Below are 16,793 nucleotides of genomic sequence, written 5' to 3'. Positions count from 1 at the left end.
CCTATCCTTCCTTGCTCACAAAGTCTGGAAGCAAAAAGCTGAAAAATGTTCTCCTGGACTCTAATCCAGGCCTTCCCATCGCTGACACTTACGTCAATGCCACATCCAGACAGACTTTCCCGATATCCTCTATACTGTCCCTTCTTCTGATCTATGGACCCCCCACCTGGTCTCCACTCTTTCTCCTTTCTCCTCCTCACTCATTAATGGTGGCACTAGATGGGAAGTCCTCGTTGCATACTTCTCATACTCTAGGTGCATCATTAATATCTATCACAATGGCACTATTATGGCCCAAGATTCTCAAACCGCTCTTCTCTTTCTCTACAGGTGCCTGCCTTGCCTCATAAAATTCATCCCCTCTTCTGCCCCCACTTCTTCCCCTCCTCTCACTTCTCCACCACCACCGATAGGAGTACCACGCCCCTCTACACCTCCCTCAGAAAACCTTCAAAGGTGGTAACCAGCTTCACTTAGCTACTCTGAATGCTTGTTCTGCTGTTAAACACTCCTCCGACATCTGTCTCCTTCTTGAAGACCTTGATTTGGACGTCCTCGCTATTACTGAGATGCGGTTCAATGCCAGCTCTGTCACTGCTCTTGACACACTCCTCCCTGAGGGCTACAAAATCCTCTCCAAACCCAGACCCAATAGGCTGGAGGTGGAGTGGCCCCGATCTTCTCTGAGTGGGTCCCTGCCTCCATCATTCCTACTCAATCCTACTCCTTTTTTGAATTACTTGCCTTTAGGCTGGGGGTCTCCCCCACTGTCACCCTCACCTACGCCACTATCAACAGACCCCCCGCCCTATCTCCCTCTTCCTCTCTGATGGGCCAACCTTTCCTCATCTCTTTCAACCTCCTCTTCCAAACTCCCCCTCCTTGGTGACTTTAACATTCATCTCAACTCCCTTGGATCATCCACCTCTCAGTTCTGGGTCCGCTGTGACTCACTATTCTCCCTACCGCCCGACACTCTGCTGGCAATACTCTTGATGCCCTCATCTCTGGTGACATCCCTATCTCTAACCCAGTCACCACCACCCTCTCCTGGTCTGACCACACCCTCCTTTCCTCCAATCTCAGGCCCCTTGGCCCTCTATCTGAGTCATCCCCTGCTCTGACAGCCTGCTTTACAGTCATTTGACCAATGAAGCGAGTGTCAGTTGCTGCTTTTGCCTCCACCTTCATCCCCCCTCCAACCCCTGTCCCTGACTCTCCCTCTGACTCTGTCCTTGCTAATCTGCATCTCGCCATCTGAAACACTCTCGACATCCTTGCCCCTGCCATGAGGATCCATGTAAAACCTGCCAGCAAGAACAGCTGGTAGGACTCTGATCTAGCATCTCTGAAACGCAAGTGCAGAGTAGCTGAACAGAAGTGGCAGACTTTTTGCTCACCCTCTGACAAACTGGCCTGCCGCCTGCTCCAAAGGCAATAGCGCTTCTCTATCCGCTCCACATTGTGGGCCCACATCCAAGCCCGCATTACTGGAGTGTCTAACAGCATGGCTGAACTTTTCAAAATCCGCAAGGAACTTGCCAATCCGCTTGCAGTCTCCACCTCTCTCCCTCCTACCCAGGCCCTCTGCACTGCCTTGGCCTCCCACTTCACATCCAAAACTCATGGCATCATGTCCTCACTCTCTTCAACCCCTATCTCCACTCCCACTCTTACTCCCCTGCCTCCCCTGGACCTCACTCCCATCCCCCTCACTCTCCTCCCTCCTGCCCATTACACCGGATGAGGTCTCTAAAGTGGTCCGCTCTTTGAAGGGCTCCTCCAAACAGGTGCTCCACTCCTCCTCCGCAACCATTAAGGATAACACCTCCTCTCTCGCCTCAGCCCTTGCAGACCTATGCAACCACTCCTTAGCCACTGGCTCTTTCCCCTCAATCCCTCAATCACTCCCTTGTGAACCCTCTCTTAGAAAAAGCCGACTGCTGACCCTCTCCTGCCCAGCTAACTATTGCCCTATCTCTATTGCCGCCTTCCTGGGTAAAATCTTGGAAACGTTGGTCCTCCCCCAACTGACCCTTCACACTGATCTTGTTGACTGCCTTTATGACCACCAATCTGGATTCGGGACATCCAGAGGCAAATAAACTGCTCTCCTGAACACCCGTGAAACCATGCTCACAAATCTCAACTCCAACTCTCCTTCTGTTCTCATTCTCCTCGATCTCTCCTCGGCCTTTGACATGGTCAACCATTCCATCCTCATAAAACGACTCTGTGACACCCTCTGCATCACTGACCACGCACTGGACTGGGTGACCTCTTTACTCACTAACCACCCTTCCCAGCTGCAATTGAGCCCTTTCTCCTCCTCCACCACCCTCTCTACCTGTGGTGTCCCCCAGGGCTCTATCCTATCACCTTGGCTCTTCAATATCTATCTCTCCCTCTGGCTCATCTGATCGCCTCCTTTTACCCTAATTTCCAGTGTTATGCCGATGACACACAACTTTCCTTCAACCTACCCTCTACTTCCCCCTCCTTCTCCTCTCTCATTCCTGATTGTCTGTCCGCCATTCAGGCATAGTGTTCAGCGAACAATTTCTGTCTCAATGCCAGTAAGACAGAGATCCTCCTCATCGGGACACCTGCGCCCTTTTTCCTCCTACCCTTTGGCCACCCTCTTTGGGCCCTCTATCCCCTCCATCTTGTGATATCAAAAACCTTAGGGTCATCTTCGACTGCACTCTTTCCTTAACCCCTGACATCACAGACCTCACCAAAAAGTCCCACTTCTAGCTACACCTCCTCAGAGGCAGTCTTCCTTTTTTCACCTTCCCCCAGAAGCTCAATTTCTCCAGAGCTCTGGTCCTTTTCAGGCTGGACTACTGCAACAGCCTCTTTCTAAATGTCCCTCTCTCCTCTCTTCACTCCTTGCAGCTAATCCAGAATAAGGCTGCAAGACTTATCCTTGGCCTTAAGCCCAGGGACCGTATCTCTTTAGCCTTACAATCTCTCCACTAGCTACCGGTGGCTGCAAGGATCAAATTGAAGACCCTCTGCATCATCCACAAGGCCTTATGGGGCCTGAGACCTTGCTATCTCCAACTTTCCCTCCCTAAATACTCCACTGCTTGAGCCCTGTGCTCTTCTAATTCCAACTTTCTGACTGTCAAACTTTTCTCTACGTAGAGAGTGGGGGGAAGATCTCTCTTTGCGGCTAATGCCTCTCTTTGGAACAGCCTCCCTCCCCCTCTCCGATTTGAGACGGAGCTCCTCAAGTTCCAGAAACTGCTCATAACTCTGCTCTTCTCTACCTCTTTCCCTCGTTCCCTTCCTTGCTAATCACCCCAATGCCGCTGTGACCGGTGGCCTGATCCTCATGAACCTCACATGCTCTCAGGCCCTTCCTCCCTGTCACTACCAGCACCCACCCCATTCACTGCCATTCAGGCCCCTGCCTGATGGCTCCACATAGCACCCTTGTAAGCTGCTTGTACTAGCACATAGCGTGAGGTGTTCCTCCTGGCTCCCCGAAGCACTTCCCTTTGGGCCCTCCTCCAGTGCTTGTCCACTCCTCTTTTCCCCTTTGAATCCCCCTCCCCCGCTCTTCTCATCAATGCACTTGCACGGCCGAATGTCACAAGGCCTAGTAGGACCACAAATATATATATATATATATATATATATATATTTTAATGTTGCCTTTGTTTCGCACCACTGTTATTACCGCCCCTGTTCCCTTCCCATTTAGCCTTGTGGCGCTTTGAAACACAATTTTTTGTATAAGGCACCTTAAAAAATGATCACTAAAATATAAAAAATAGAAAAATCTGCTCTTGGCACTGCCTCTTTGTCCAATGGTCCAGGACAGGTCTAGGGGTAGCAGGGGTAGCAGATAGGGAGCCAGGGGTAGAAGCAGGATCCCTGGCAACCCCCAAATGATGTCCCTGCTCACTCATCCCTTCTGGGGGCCTAAGTCTCTCTTAGCCCCATTTGATTCAGGGTAGTACGTATTTTCATAGTCTTCTTTTGGATAGTCTGCACTTCACTTGTATACTTTTTCTCTTTTTAAATGTGTAGTCTCCCATGACCTCCCATCCCACACCCCTACACTCACCCCTCTGCTCCCAAACGCCCTACTCCACTACCACCACAGACATATATAGATATATAAACTGCACGAACAAAGTACAGACTTTTAGCTAATCTGCTCAGAAAGAGTTGCCTTCTGTGTAGTAGCTTGATTGTATACAGATTAAAATGATTGACCAACAAAGGTCTATGAGATTTCACACAAAGCAAGATGCATAGATTATCTGAAAAGGGAACTTCAAATCAACTTTCCACGTAAAATGGACCGCTGGGTGGCCTGAGTATTCCTTGTTAATCAATGTTCTATATATTTTGCAAATCAGACCCCTGCAAGGCCTTGCTGTGCCAGAATCATTTCACAACTAGACAAGCCACTTGAGGGTTTCTGTTTCCATGTGTCCTGAGTTCGTACCCGCTTATTGTACGTAAGAACGGGTGAAAGTTCCTGATAGTTGTTTTTCTAGTAAGGTAATGCTCCACCCCTCCCTGATTATCCCACTCTTTCCAGTCCAGCCTCAAACCAATCATACAATCAGAGGCATCCTTCAATTACCCGATAATCGGAGGGCCCAAAGACATTTCATAGGAGATGGACAAGACATCAGGATAACTGGAATCCTACTGTTCCAAACCCAGAGAATGTGGCCAAAACGGGGTGACATTGAATCAATTAACGTATTGCCTTCACAACCATTCCCCCACTGTGACCAGGTGCAGTATCATGTGTCCAAAAGAAACCTATTGCTTTGACAACGTGTTTCACGAATGGTCCGGAAGAACACCAAAAATGTACAGTCTAATAATAAAACTGTATATACAGGAAGCAAACCCTCCCCTCGCAGATGTAAGTACCAAAGTTTGATAAGCAGTCCTTGGCCATTTGTCTTCACAGACAAGGAAAGCAGTTTTTATTTGGAGAAATAACTCTTTATGGACCTGGATTGGGAGCTCAGTGAGTAGGAATAGCAACATGGGTAAGAACATTAATGTTCAGTCTTGTGAGCCTGGCCATCCCTGAGTGAGTGATCGAGCAAGTGTTACTGGTGTAAATCCAATCGAATAATTTCCCTGAGCGGGTGCTCATTTACTTGCAGTGCAATCCTCCAGCTACTTCACACCATAGAACACCAGACCAGATCAATGGTCACTGTGCAGGTCTCTCCCATCACCCCATCCAGAATATAGCCGCTGCTAGAACAGGCAAGAAGCCGGCTCCTCACTGCATTATGAAGTGGGGCATGTTAGGAAGTGGGCCATAGCTGGACATGAGACAGAGCTGAGCAAAGCTGGCAGTCACTCTTCTCGCACTCTCCCCTCCCCCCCCACGAACACCAAGCCCACCGGCAATGGCAGCCCATCCACACCAGGAGCCTCACAGGAGAAGCCCACTCCTCACAAGGCCTTCACGATCCGCAGAAGCGAGTGGAAAATTGCTTTTTTTAATGAGAATTGGTGGAGACTGATCTCTAGGCAGCCATCTTCAGCACATCCTCAGAGTTCTCGACCTGAGGTATTTTCTATCCTTCTTGATTAATTTGATTGTTCTGTGAAGGTGTGGATTGGTTATTCCCGTTTGCCTTTTCTCTCAGAGCAGGATTGGTTATTCGCTAATTCTGCATGTTCTCTTTCATGTAGTTTCACTCTTTTAATAGGACGTATACACTGTTTTACAGTGGGTAATGTGTACTCATTAGTGCTGGTGCATCCACATCATAGGCCTTAAGCAGCCAGTCTGCCATTTTGAGTTAAAGCGGAGGAGAAGAACTGCCCTGTGGCTCCACATGGTAATGGTAGGTTGTCTCACACCACAGGCAAACTTAATTTCATCAAGGCGTGATGCACTAGCATAGACATCCCAGGGGAAGGAGGTAACAAAAAAAACGTTTTTAATGTTTTCTGGAATAGAAGAAGATTATCTATTTTAGAAATGAATTGTGGTAAAGAATCCCAGAATCTGGGAGTCGCTGCAGCTAATTGCTGTCACCACTCGATACAAACCTGTACGTGGGCAACGTCAATATATGTTTGTCTTTTGAGCATAAAGCACTCTTCGAATTGTCACGAGCAACTTTATTTTGAAGGTAGACTAGTGCCGTCCAATGCAGGCATTTAAACGTAAAGCAGAAGACCTTACATTACATCTGTTGTTCCACCTGAAGCCAATGTAAGGATTTACGAAGAATGGTCATTGAGTTCTGTCATGAACGTTCGAGAATAAGCTGAATAGCGGCATTTTGGACATTTTGTAATTTTTCAGTTTGGAATTTTGGAATAGGTAAGTAAAAAGAATTGCAGTAGTCGATTTTAAAGTTGATCAGTGATCCAGCTACCGTTGGAAAAACACTATTATCAAAGTAACTAAGTGTTGTGCGTAGCAGCCTCAGTTTGTAAAAAGATGATTTTACCACCTGATTAATTTGCGCCGCAATGCTCAACTCTAGTTGCCAGTAAAAAACCTAATATTTCACTTTTGGCACAAAAGTCATGGGGCTATCACACACTTTTACAACCGGATTGTCCTGTTTCAAGGCTTGGATTTTGGATTTCGGGCCAAACAGGATGATCTCTCTCTTACCTGGATTTTATTGTAATGCAGTTTCTAGCATCCACAATTCAGCCTCCTTTAAACACACAACACGATTTTCAAAATCTACGTGTGGATCATTGGTTTTAAATACACTTGCGTACCATCCGCATATGCACGGGAATTGACGTTATGGTTTGTGAAAATATCATATAGTGGCCTGACATGAACATTAAACAAAAGGGGGGCAACTGAGAACCCTAATGAACCCCACATGTAGCGTTTATTTTAGGTACTAACAATGGACTCAGCTTCACCTGTTGAGGGCCTGGTAGTGATAAATGGCTGACAACATCTAGAAATCTGAGGTGAAATATGTCCATACTTGTCATGCCGCTGAATAAGTATATTATTATCAACCATATCAAACGTTGCAGACAAGCCCAGCATTACCAGTTATGTCAGGCTGCCGGTATCAGCTTGAAGTCCACATCATGGCGCGCTGACTCTGTGACAGTCAGTGGCCAATCAGGAACAATAAACCTGTGTCTACTCATCAGCAACGAGTCAGAGTTAGCGCCAAAAGAAGAGCTTCACTGGCGAGCCAAAATAAGGACGTTGGCGACATCAGCTACAGTCTCCAAAGAGATTTTTTCATGAAGGGGTCTGTGTGAGCGACAGGTAAGTCTGCATAGGCTGTTGGGGAAAGGACTCACGTTCCCTGAACAAAATGCAGGAGCAGTATCTAACTTCGGTGACAAGAAAGAAAAAGAGCGATTGGAACAGGAGGAGGGGCCTTGGGAAATCCCTCATTTCTTGCCTCCGGGTGGATACTTGCACAGTGGTGCATGTCCCTGGTCCCCCGAGTCACTCTAAGCCCAAAAGGATTGGGGTCCAATATGACATTGCCCAGCCCCCAGAACCTGTTAATTGATAAGCTATTTGCTGTAGTCTTACTTATTGCTTGTAGGAGGGGGCTTGTGTGTGTTACAGGTCCACGTGGTGCAATTCTGTATCACAGGTTGGGGAAAAATATCACTTCTCCTTAACAGCAAATGCCTTTGTTGGAGCCATTAAACTGCAGCAACGTTTGGTGACAGAGACAATTAGAGTGGGAAATGAGGCGGGGCTCTGGAAAATCCCCCATGTACCACTTCCAGGTGGCAATTCACACAGTTGTCAGCTGTCCTTGGTACCCTGCATCACTGTAAGCCCAAAAGGAATGGTGTCCAATGATACATTGTCACAATACCTGCCGATTGACATGTAGTTTGCTGTATTAAATAAGAATGGAGGTTTGGTTCCTACACTCTTGTTCATTTTGTATAACTTGGGGTTTCACCCTAAATAACCAAGGGTAATCCAGACGTGGACCCCTTGCTCACTGTGTCTTAGAGAGGCTCAGCTTCACCTCACTGAGGAGGCCTAACAAGGCTGAAACACGTGTCTAGGGTTGCTGATGTTACTCTTGTTCCGGGAAATGCCTAACATTTCGGTGCTGGACTGCCCTTATGGGTGGAAGCAGACTGATATGCAATTGGATATTTCTCCTCTGTGAAGGGTGCAGGGAACTAAAAAGTGGTTGTAAATCCTCCTGAGTGGAAGAAATGCCATAGAACAGGTAATTTGAACCATGTTCATTCTCAGTAGAGTGGCTCGTTTCTTAATTGTGTACAATTTACTAAGTTTAACATTTATTCTGGGTCTGACAAGCACAGTTATGCTTGGGGTAGGTAAAATAAGACAACTAAAGAAAGCTAAACTACAGCAGGGTATCTTCTTCAGGGAGAACAGTATACACCCTCCCTTCCAAAACAAGTCTCCTCAAGTGTCTCTGCCCCGTTCTCTCGCTAGATGGATTCACGAGTATGCCAAAGTAATTACAGAATGGCACTTCTTTCACAGTCTCTGAATTCTCAGACCACATAAAAGGGATGTCTTTCAAAAGTCTCTATAGTTCTCTCCCCTTTGTCACTTACAGTCTCTTAGGGAAGGTAATAGTTTGCCACGTCAGGGCTGCAGCAGGGTCCAGGATAATGCTGTTGTTCTCTCAGTTCCCTGTTTCTGGATGACTCACCATCAACATAGGAAATCCATGTAAACCCTAATCAGTATTGCACCTGCGTTCCAAACGTCTTGCCAGAAAGGATGTCAGAACCTGATGTTCAACAGTGGAGTGGCTGAGTCTGAACCAGAAGCAAGCATGGTCTGAGATACTGGAGGCTACTTTCTGGGGACATGATATTTTCCCTAGCCCAAGGGGCTTGATCCTATAGTCCCCCAGCCCACTGTTACTGTCCTCCTTGTCCTTCCAATGTCTATTTATTGCTAAGGGGACTTTCTCCAAGTCTCCTCTCATGCCCTTTGGTGTAGGGAATACCTGAATGGGCGCCTCAGTGCCCAACCATTTGCTTGTTCCCCCTTGCACCACCCACACAAGCTTCACGTGTGGGGTATGTGCTTCACTCTCTGTACTCTTCCCTTCTCCTTTGGTCTCACCCACACCTTGCCTCCTCTCCCGTCATTTCACCACCTCCTCTGGGGCTCTTAATACCTTCCATTCCTCCTTCGTTCCTCTCTTCATAACCCCCTCCTCCTCTACTATCTTCTCTTCACCATCATCTCCTCCTCATCCCCTCTCTTCACTACCACCTCTTCTGGTCTTCTCTTCGCCATCTCCTACACTACTCTCCTCTTTACTACCTTATTTGGTCCTTCTATCATCCCCTCCTCCTTAGATCCCACTCATTCGACTACCTAATTTGCACAATCTGACACCACCTCCTCTTTAGGTGTTTCTAATGTCTACTTATTCCAACACCACCTTTGCTTCCTCTGTCACCATCTCCTCTGCTTGTCCTATCACCTCCAACTTCTTCTCTACATCCACCCTCTCCTTTCTGCAGTTGACTCCAAACTCACATTGTCTCCTTTTCCAAACATCCCCTGTGTGTCCTCCCGGGGCCTCCTTGTATATGCCTTTGTCCCCTCCCCTTGGGTTGGGCCCCTATGAGGGTCTGCACATGTGTATGATTTTGTGAGCCAGTGTGAGAATGGCTGCCATTGATTGATTCCCTGCATCACGCGTTTCCACTTGGCTTAGACAAGCCTCCCACATTCCCCCAAACCAAGCCTATGAAAGACGCATCTGACATCTTGGATTCTTTGCATGTCTTGTGCAAGATGTCAGTGTGAGTACTTAAGTGGAGCCAGCCTGGCACTAGCGGCAGCCTCCTCACAGATCACACTCCATATCACTGTGCCAGTAAGCGGGTGTCCACTCTTTCTGCAAAATAGTGTTCACTACCAGAACGAGAAGTGTTTCATGGCTGTGGAGCCTGTCTTGAAGGGCCCACAGGCCCTTTATCCTTACTCTAGCATTTATCAATTCTCTGCATATGTTTTCTTAGTGTCAGATTTTAAGGCGGTGAACATGTACCGCCTGACTTGAGGGCCATGGGGATGTCCAGGGGATATTCCCCACATCACCACCACACCCTGCATTACATGACCCCCTTGCTCGCCCACCTACACTCCCCAAAGGTCAGGCCGGGGTCATCACCACAAGTCATCACAAACACTAAACACTGTCCTTCCTTTAACCTGCCTTATCTTTGTTTTTACCCCCACCACCCTTGTTTGTTTTATTTGTACTTATTTCCCCCACCGATTCCCTTTACTCTCTAGACTACTGACACCTTCCAGATCAGACTTGGCCTTGAGCCCACCATGGTGGTGATTTGGTGGAGTATTAAAGGTTTCAAACATAACATGAAACAACATTTTCTGAAAAATAAATGATAGATTGAAAACGTTTATTGGAGCAGAAAGCGAGCAGAGACCAAAACAACAATGCAAAGATACTTACATTCTGTCGCACTTTTTCTCTGTAGGATGGAACATTCTTTTCCCTGGAACACGTGAGCGCAGACAAATCTTCCTTGATCGTTTTCCATCACATCTATCTCTACTTTGAAAAATGTCTCACATGATGAGCGAGACCTGCAAGGACATTGAGGATGCTCATTTCTGCAGCACATTTGGGCTTCCATGGAATGGAGTACTGGTCCAGGGCACATCACTGGACATGCTGTCCAATAGTTAAATCCTAGGGAGGAAATGCAATGGGGTTTTGGGGGCTTAGTTTAAGATTGTGCAGCTTGAAAATTTGCTTAAACATATTAAAAGAGTATAACAAAACGGAGCATTTGAGAAATTTAGTATATTAGCAATGTATGATCCTAAATCTGTGATAAAGGTCTTTTTTACATGTCTTTTTAATAGGATGATAACGTGTTAACATCTTTTATGCAAAGAATTAAATGACCTGATGAATTATGTGTTAGTGTTTCTGAAAACAAAAAATATGCTTTTATTGTAATTGTCTGTCTCGTGCTACTTTTCAAATCCATGTTTCTTTGTTCCCATAAAGCAATACATAATTTAAACTACAGAGCCAATGAGTCAGGTGGCCCTTATGTCTCCGGACAATTGCATAATTGCATTGCACCATATATGATGGAACCCCGAAATTATGCAAATAGATGAGTAGTTTTTCAATACTGTGCTAGCCAATGCAGGTTTCTCAAAGAAACACAAAAAGAAAGTATGTTTTTCCCTACAGTGTTGGAACATGAGTAGGAATACACTTTGAAAATGAAATATGTGACAACGTACTGTGACCAGCGTACTCAGGGTTGTTCGCAAAAAGTGTACAACTGAATAGGTTGCACAAATAAAGACTAGTTTACAGAAGTAGAAAAGTTCATCGCAGAATTTGCTTGATTGTAACACTGGTTGTCTGGCATGACAAAGGGGGGCAGGGGATAGCCTCCCAGGATTCATGAGAGTTATAATTTTCCCCAGTGGACTGGCAGTATGCTAAGAGGATGCTGCAACCCTTTGCAAAAATCGTTTTTGTTTTTTATTTTCATTTTCAACAGCTGTGCCAACGAAGAGCAATTGTGTATATAAATGAAATTGCCATTGGCTAAATCTGTAGAAGCCCCGGGAAGTGGTCCCAGAATGCAACAAGCCCACTTATTTGCTACACTTCACTCCTCACATCTCCTGAACAGTGGGGTTTGGGTGGCTTGCATATAAATCTGAGAAGTTTGGGGCCCTTCACGCCATGTCCTTCCCTGATCCCTATTCTTAACGAAAGACAAATACATTGCTTTATCAACCCTGGAATTGGAAGCTTGGTGAGGGCCTATTTATCTGAAAAGACTATACAGAGAGGCCTTCCACACCAGAGCATCGTTCATGGCATCTGAATCAAGACCCTGTGTAGGGCCAGGCCACCCTACATTTCTCTCACAGAGGGATATACATGCGTTATGGGCCCTGAAGACGTCTGACACCTCTTTTTTATGATTTTTGTCCACCTTTATCTACACTCTCCACTGTAAACATTGTCAGTCTCAGATCTCAGAAGAACGACTTACATTATTATATCTCGGGCATAGTTAGTGACCTGAAGAGATCTGAAGAAAAGTTTCTGAAGATCTGATAACAATTCAGGTTTACCAAATCTGCATCCACTTATCCATTCTTTGCTGTCTGACTGTGTAAAGACTGGAGGGGCGTATCTGTACTGCTTCCCTCTATAGGGCAGAACAGAGGCACAGAGCACCCCAGCCAAGGTTCTCTATTGCCGTAGCAATGGAAGAGCAATCAAGCTTAAGCTCTCAGGAGATGATGCAGGCTGGTTCTTAAGTACAGTGAGTCCCCAAGACCCCACAAGGGAATGTACGCACACTATGTTATGTGCTAACACAGTTCTTTATATAAAAATAAGGTTCAGAGATATACACAAAATTAATAACACTTTGTACTCTGGAAAATCTAATATGGCAAATATATACACTGTCTATGTGGTACCACACTTAGCTTTAGATTCCTTTAAAATGCATCAACTGCTGACAATTATGATGGCATACAAATCATGCAGGAAGCTGTAAACAGCATAGATCATAAGGAAGGAAGGCAGGTTAGGTTAAACAATGGCAGAATGCTTCTTTTGCTATTAAGATACAAATCTGAGTGAGGATCCCACCACCTGGGCAACCTGTAATAAAAGTGTTAGCAAGCCCAGTCCATTAATGTTTAATCAGTCTTGTTTCATGATCAAAAAGTTCAACCACCCCAATGTACCTGGTTTGGAAGAGTTTCTTTGACGGTTCGTCAACGGATCCCTCGAGGGTGGACTCCATTTAAAGCAGGAGCCACAGGGCGTTGAGATTCCTCGAAGAAATGTGAACACGGCATCGAGACAGCAACTTTGATCTTCGCGGTGCTCTTTGACGATCTTTCGAGGAAGTCCTGGGAAGATGAAGCGTGCGGTCCACCTCAATGCAAAGTGTTGTGTGCCGCAAAGAAGACTCAGTGATGGATATAGGCCCAGCAGCGGGCGTTGAGTGTCAGGAGATGCTTTGGCGGTCCTCTGGCCTATCGATGCTGCAGCCACAGCACGTACCTCGGGATAGCTTTGGCGATTTGGATTCGACAACGGGCTGGACTTAGGATCTTCACTCCGTCACTGTCCTCGGGACGTCTTTGTCGGCTTTGGGTTGCGGGAAACCCACTGGCGGACTTGGTAGCCGACGACCTCAACTTTTTCCAGCGGGACAAATCGGTCGACGTGATGGCAAGGGAGCCCTTCGTTCAAGTGTTCTTAGGCAAGGTGGATCTTTGCAGCTCCGGTCATCGAGCAGCACAGCGTCATGGTATCCCTGCTTCTGGGCGACACGCTTCGACTGGCTTGCAGCAGTTACGGAAATACTCTGAACCCCAGTTGACGGCAATGGACTTCGATGGCCTCGATGTCCAGGCGCTTCACTTCAAGATTCTCGGCAGACCCCTTCTCCGGTCGACAGCCTTTTGGGACTGGCTTCCAGGGTGTCTCGATGAAGAGCAGCTTTTGCACGATGTTCCCTCGTAGGTTTGGGAGAGGTATGCACCATGTTCACTCGTAGGTCGGGGAGAGGTCTCCTAGCCAGGTCCTCTTTTGGATTAGACCTTGACAGACTCGACAGCTAGATGTTGTTGAAGGAATACAGCAGCAATCTTCTTCTTCCAGTTGGGCTTCAAGGATAAGATTCAAGTTTCAACTTGAGCTTTTGAACTAATTGGTAAATCATAGGTCACCAAGATGTACACATCTGTCCCTCATTCACTCTGGCTGAGCCAACCAATCACACAGAAGGGCATTCATGCAGGCTGGCAGCCAATCAGGCTCACAAGCATTCAAGCTGTTCACTTCCCCCCAGACACCCATATGTAGGAATGTGGATTGGGGCAAGCACTCAGCCTTTCAGCACACCACACTGCATTCATGTCAGTTTCAGGCAGGGCTGTCTCATTCATGGTGTCACAAACACAGAACCCAGACGGCCATAACATAGAATGCATATTGGTCACACACCCTAATGACAGAGGTCCCACCCCAAGGATGTACCCACAACAAACAGTCACTGGGAAGGCTCCAGCCAGTCTGGCCTGGACTTCCCCACAATACCATGTATAGTTCTTCCACCCAACAGCCAGTCAGGGGAAGGGACAGAGTCAGGGCTTCCCAAGACCTTGGGAAAACAAGGTCACAGGCAATAGAAACCAGGAGGCCACAAGGGACCATCTTGCCTTCTATCAGGAATCCACTGATTCCTATGGCAGGGCCTTGATATCCCAAAATGGAGGATATTCAGAACACCTGTCACATTCAGCATGGAGCTGCTACCAGCCCATACCCTGCTCTGTGGGCAACACCACTCAGGTGCCCAAAACCACACACCAGGGGTACAGGGTTGTACTCCCACCCATGGGTGCCATACGGGTATCCCAGGGGTCTCTGTTCACCATGACCAAAAACAGGAAGAGCTGTACTGCCAGGAGTTGTGCAGAAAATAACACAGAACACACATGATAAGGGAGTACAGGACAAGGACATGGAGGCCCTGTCCCTCCAATGCATTTCCAGCATCACAGTTGCCCCACCTTCCCACCAGACTGAGGTTAGGGTGGTCTAATCTCCCACGAGGTTGACACCCTCATCCAGACGGTCAACATACCTTCTGGAAAGGACATCTGCATTATCATGACTCTTCCCTGGTCTATGCTCAATAGTGAAGTCTAGCCCTTGCAGGCTAATGGACTGCCTGACCAGTTAAGGGTCTTCTCCTTTCATCTGCATAAGCCACTTTAAGGACTTATGGTCAGTTTGGACCTTGAAGCTAGACCCAGTAAGGTAAGGCCTAAAACACCTGAGGCTCCAAACTGTACTGAAACATTCCTTTTCAACAGTAGCCCACTTAAGTTCTCTACCTTTGAGTTGCCTACTGATGAAGATGATATGATGTTCACTCCCTTTGTCATCTAACTGGGACAAGGCAGCTCCAATTCCGGTGTCACATGCATCAGTTTGAACAATAAAGGGTTTGCTGTGATCAGGAGCTCACAACACAGGTGCCCTACAGACTTTCCTTCAAGCCAACAAAGGCCCTCTGACAGTCTTCAGTCCAATTAACCTTCCTCGGTTGCTTGGGTGATGTCAGAGCTGTCAGAGGGGCAGCGATGGTGCCATAGTCTTCCATGAAGTTTTGGTAATACCCAATGAGACCCAAAAAAGCTCTCACCTGGGTTTGAGTAGTGGGATTCTCCCAGTCATGTACATCCTGTACCTTACTGGGGAGAGTTTGGATTCAACCCTCTCTTACCTCATGACCAAGATAAGTGACTTTCCCCTGAGCTATCTTGCACTTGGTGGCCTTGATAGTGAGGTTAGCCCTTTTCAAGGCCTGCAACACCTTATCCAAATGAGTCAAATGCTCATTACAGGTGGAACTGTAGATAGCAATGTCATCTCGCTAGGCCACAGAATAGGCCTCCAGCCCACTGAGCGCATGATTGACCAACCTTTGGAAGGTGGCAGGGGCATTCTTCAACGCAAAGGGCATGACTCTAAACTGGCAGAGACTCTCAGGTGTTGATAATGTAGTTTTCTCCTTGGCCTGGTCCATCAGAGATATTTGCCAATAGCCTGAGGTGAGGTCAAAGGTGCTTACAAGTTTGGTAGCACCTATGGTGTTCACAAGCTCATCAGCCTTGGGCAATGGGTGAGCGTCAATTTTGGTGACAACATTCACTCCTCGGTAGTCCACAAAGAACCTCCAATCCTTGGTACCTGCCTGGGAACTTGCCTTGGGGACAAGGACCACTGGGCTTGACCAGGAACTGGTTGAGGGTTCAATTACACCGAGATCCAACCTCTTGGCGACCTCAGCCTGGATGTGGTTCTTAACAGTATCTGACATCCGATAGCATCTGCTTTTGACAAGTACACTGTCACCAGTGTCAATTTCGTGCCTGCACCATGAGGTGAGGCCTGGTGTCAGTGAGAACAGAGGGGCATCCTGCCGAAGTTAAGCCCTGCAGGACCTCTGCTGCTCTGGTGTCAGATCCGGACAGAGATGTACTCCCTCCACTGAGCCATCCTGAGGGTTGCTATGCAGCACATCAGGAAGGGGCTCACTCTCATCCTCCTCTTGCTCTGAAGCTATCAGAAGGCATGACACTTCCTCTCTTCTCTGGAAAGGCTTGAGCATGTTAACATGGAATACCTGAGGGACTTACCCAGGGTCTCCCATGTCAAACAGATAGTTGATTTCGCCCATCTTGGAGATTATCCGGAAGGGTCCAGTCCACTTATCGAGAGCTCTAGGCTTGGTAGGATCCATCACAAGGATCTTCTGGCCCGGAGTCTATCAACTTGTGAGGCATAAAGGTCATGCCAGTACTTGTTCAATTCTTGGCTTGCCCTTAAGATTCGCTGATGCCTGGCCCATCATCTGTGCCATCCTCCTTCTGAGGCCTAACACATAGTCCCCCACTTGCTTGGCAGGACCTAGAGAGGTGGCTTCCAAACCTTCTCTTATTAAGCCAGGGGGCCCCCTCACAGGATATCCAAAGAGAAGCTCAAAGGGGCTGAAACCAACACCCTGTTGAAGCACTTCTCTATAGGTGAACAGCAGGCATAGTAGGAGGATATCCCATTTCCTCTTTAGGGGCTCTTTCAAAGCACCCAGCATGCCCTGAGAGTCTTATTAAACCTCTCAACCAGACCATTGATCTAGAGGTGGTAGGAGGTGGAGAACTTATAGGTTACCCCACATTCCTTCCACATCGCTTGCATGTAACTAAACATGAAGTTGGATCCTCT

General features: G+C 47.2%; 1 protein-coding gene across 1 annotated transcript in view; it reads left to right on the top strand.

Moving 5' to 3' along the window:
* LOC138582289 (thiol S-methyltransferase TMT1A-like) overlaps positions 1–10,915 on the top strand; it is a 277,470-nt gene extending 266,555 nt beyond the window's left edge. The window contains exon 3 of the mRNA XM_069653427.1: positions 10,471–10,915. The gene's annotated coding sequence lies outside the window, so the exon portion shown is untranslated. The remainder of the gene's footprint in view (positions 1–10,470) is intronic.
* Positions 10,916–16,793: the final 5,878 nt, after the last annotated feature.

This window comes from Ambystoma mexicanum, chromosome 3q (assembly GCF_040938575.1).
Source record: "Ambystoma mexicanum isolate Mex_15411 chromosome 3q, UKY_AmexF1_1, whole genome shotgun sequence".
In the NCBI taxonomy this organism is placed as follows: domain Eukaryota; kingdom Metazoa; phylum Chordata; class Amphibia; order Caudata; family Ambystomatidae; genus Ambystoma; species Ambystoma mexicanum.
The sequence above is the reverse complement of the archived record's forward strand: the minus strand, read 5'-3'. Positions and strand labels throughout refer to the sequence as shown.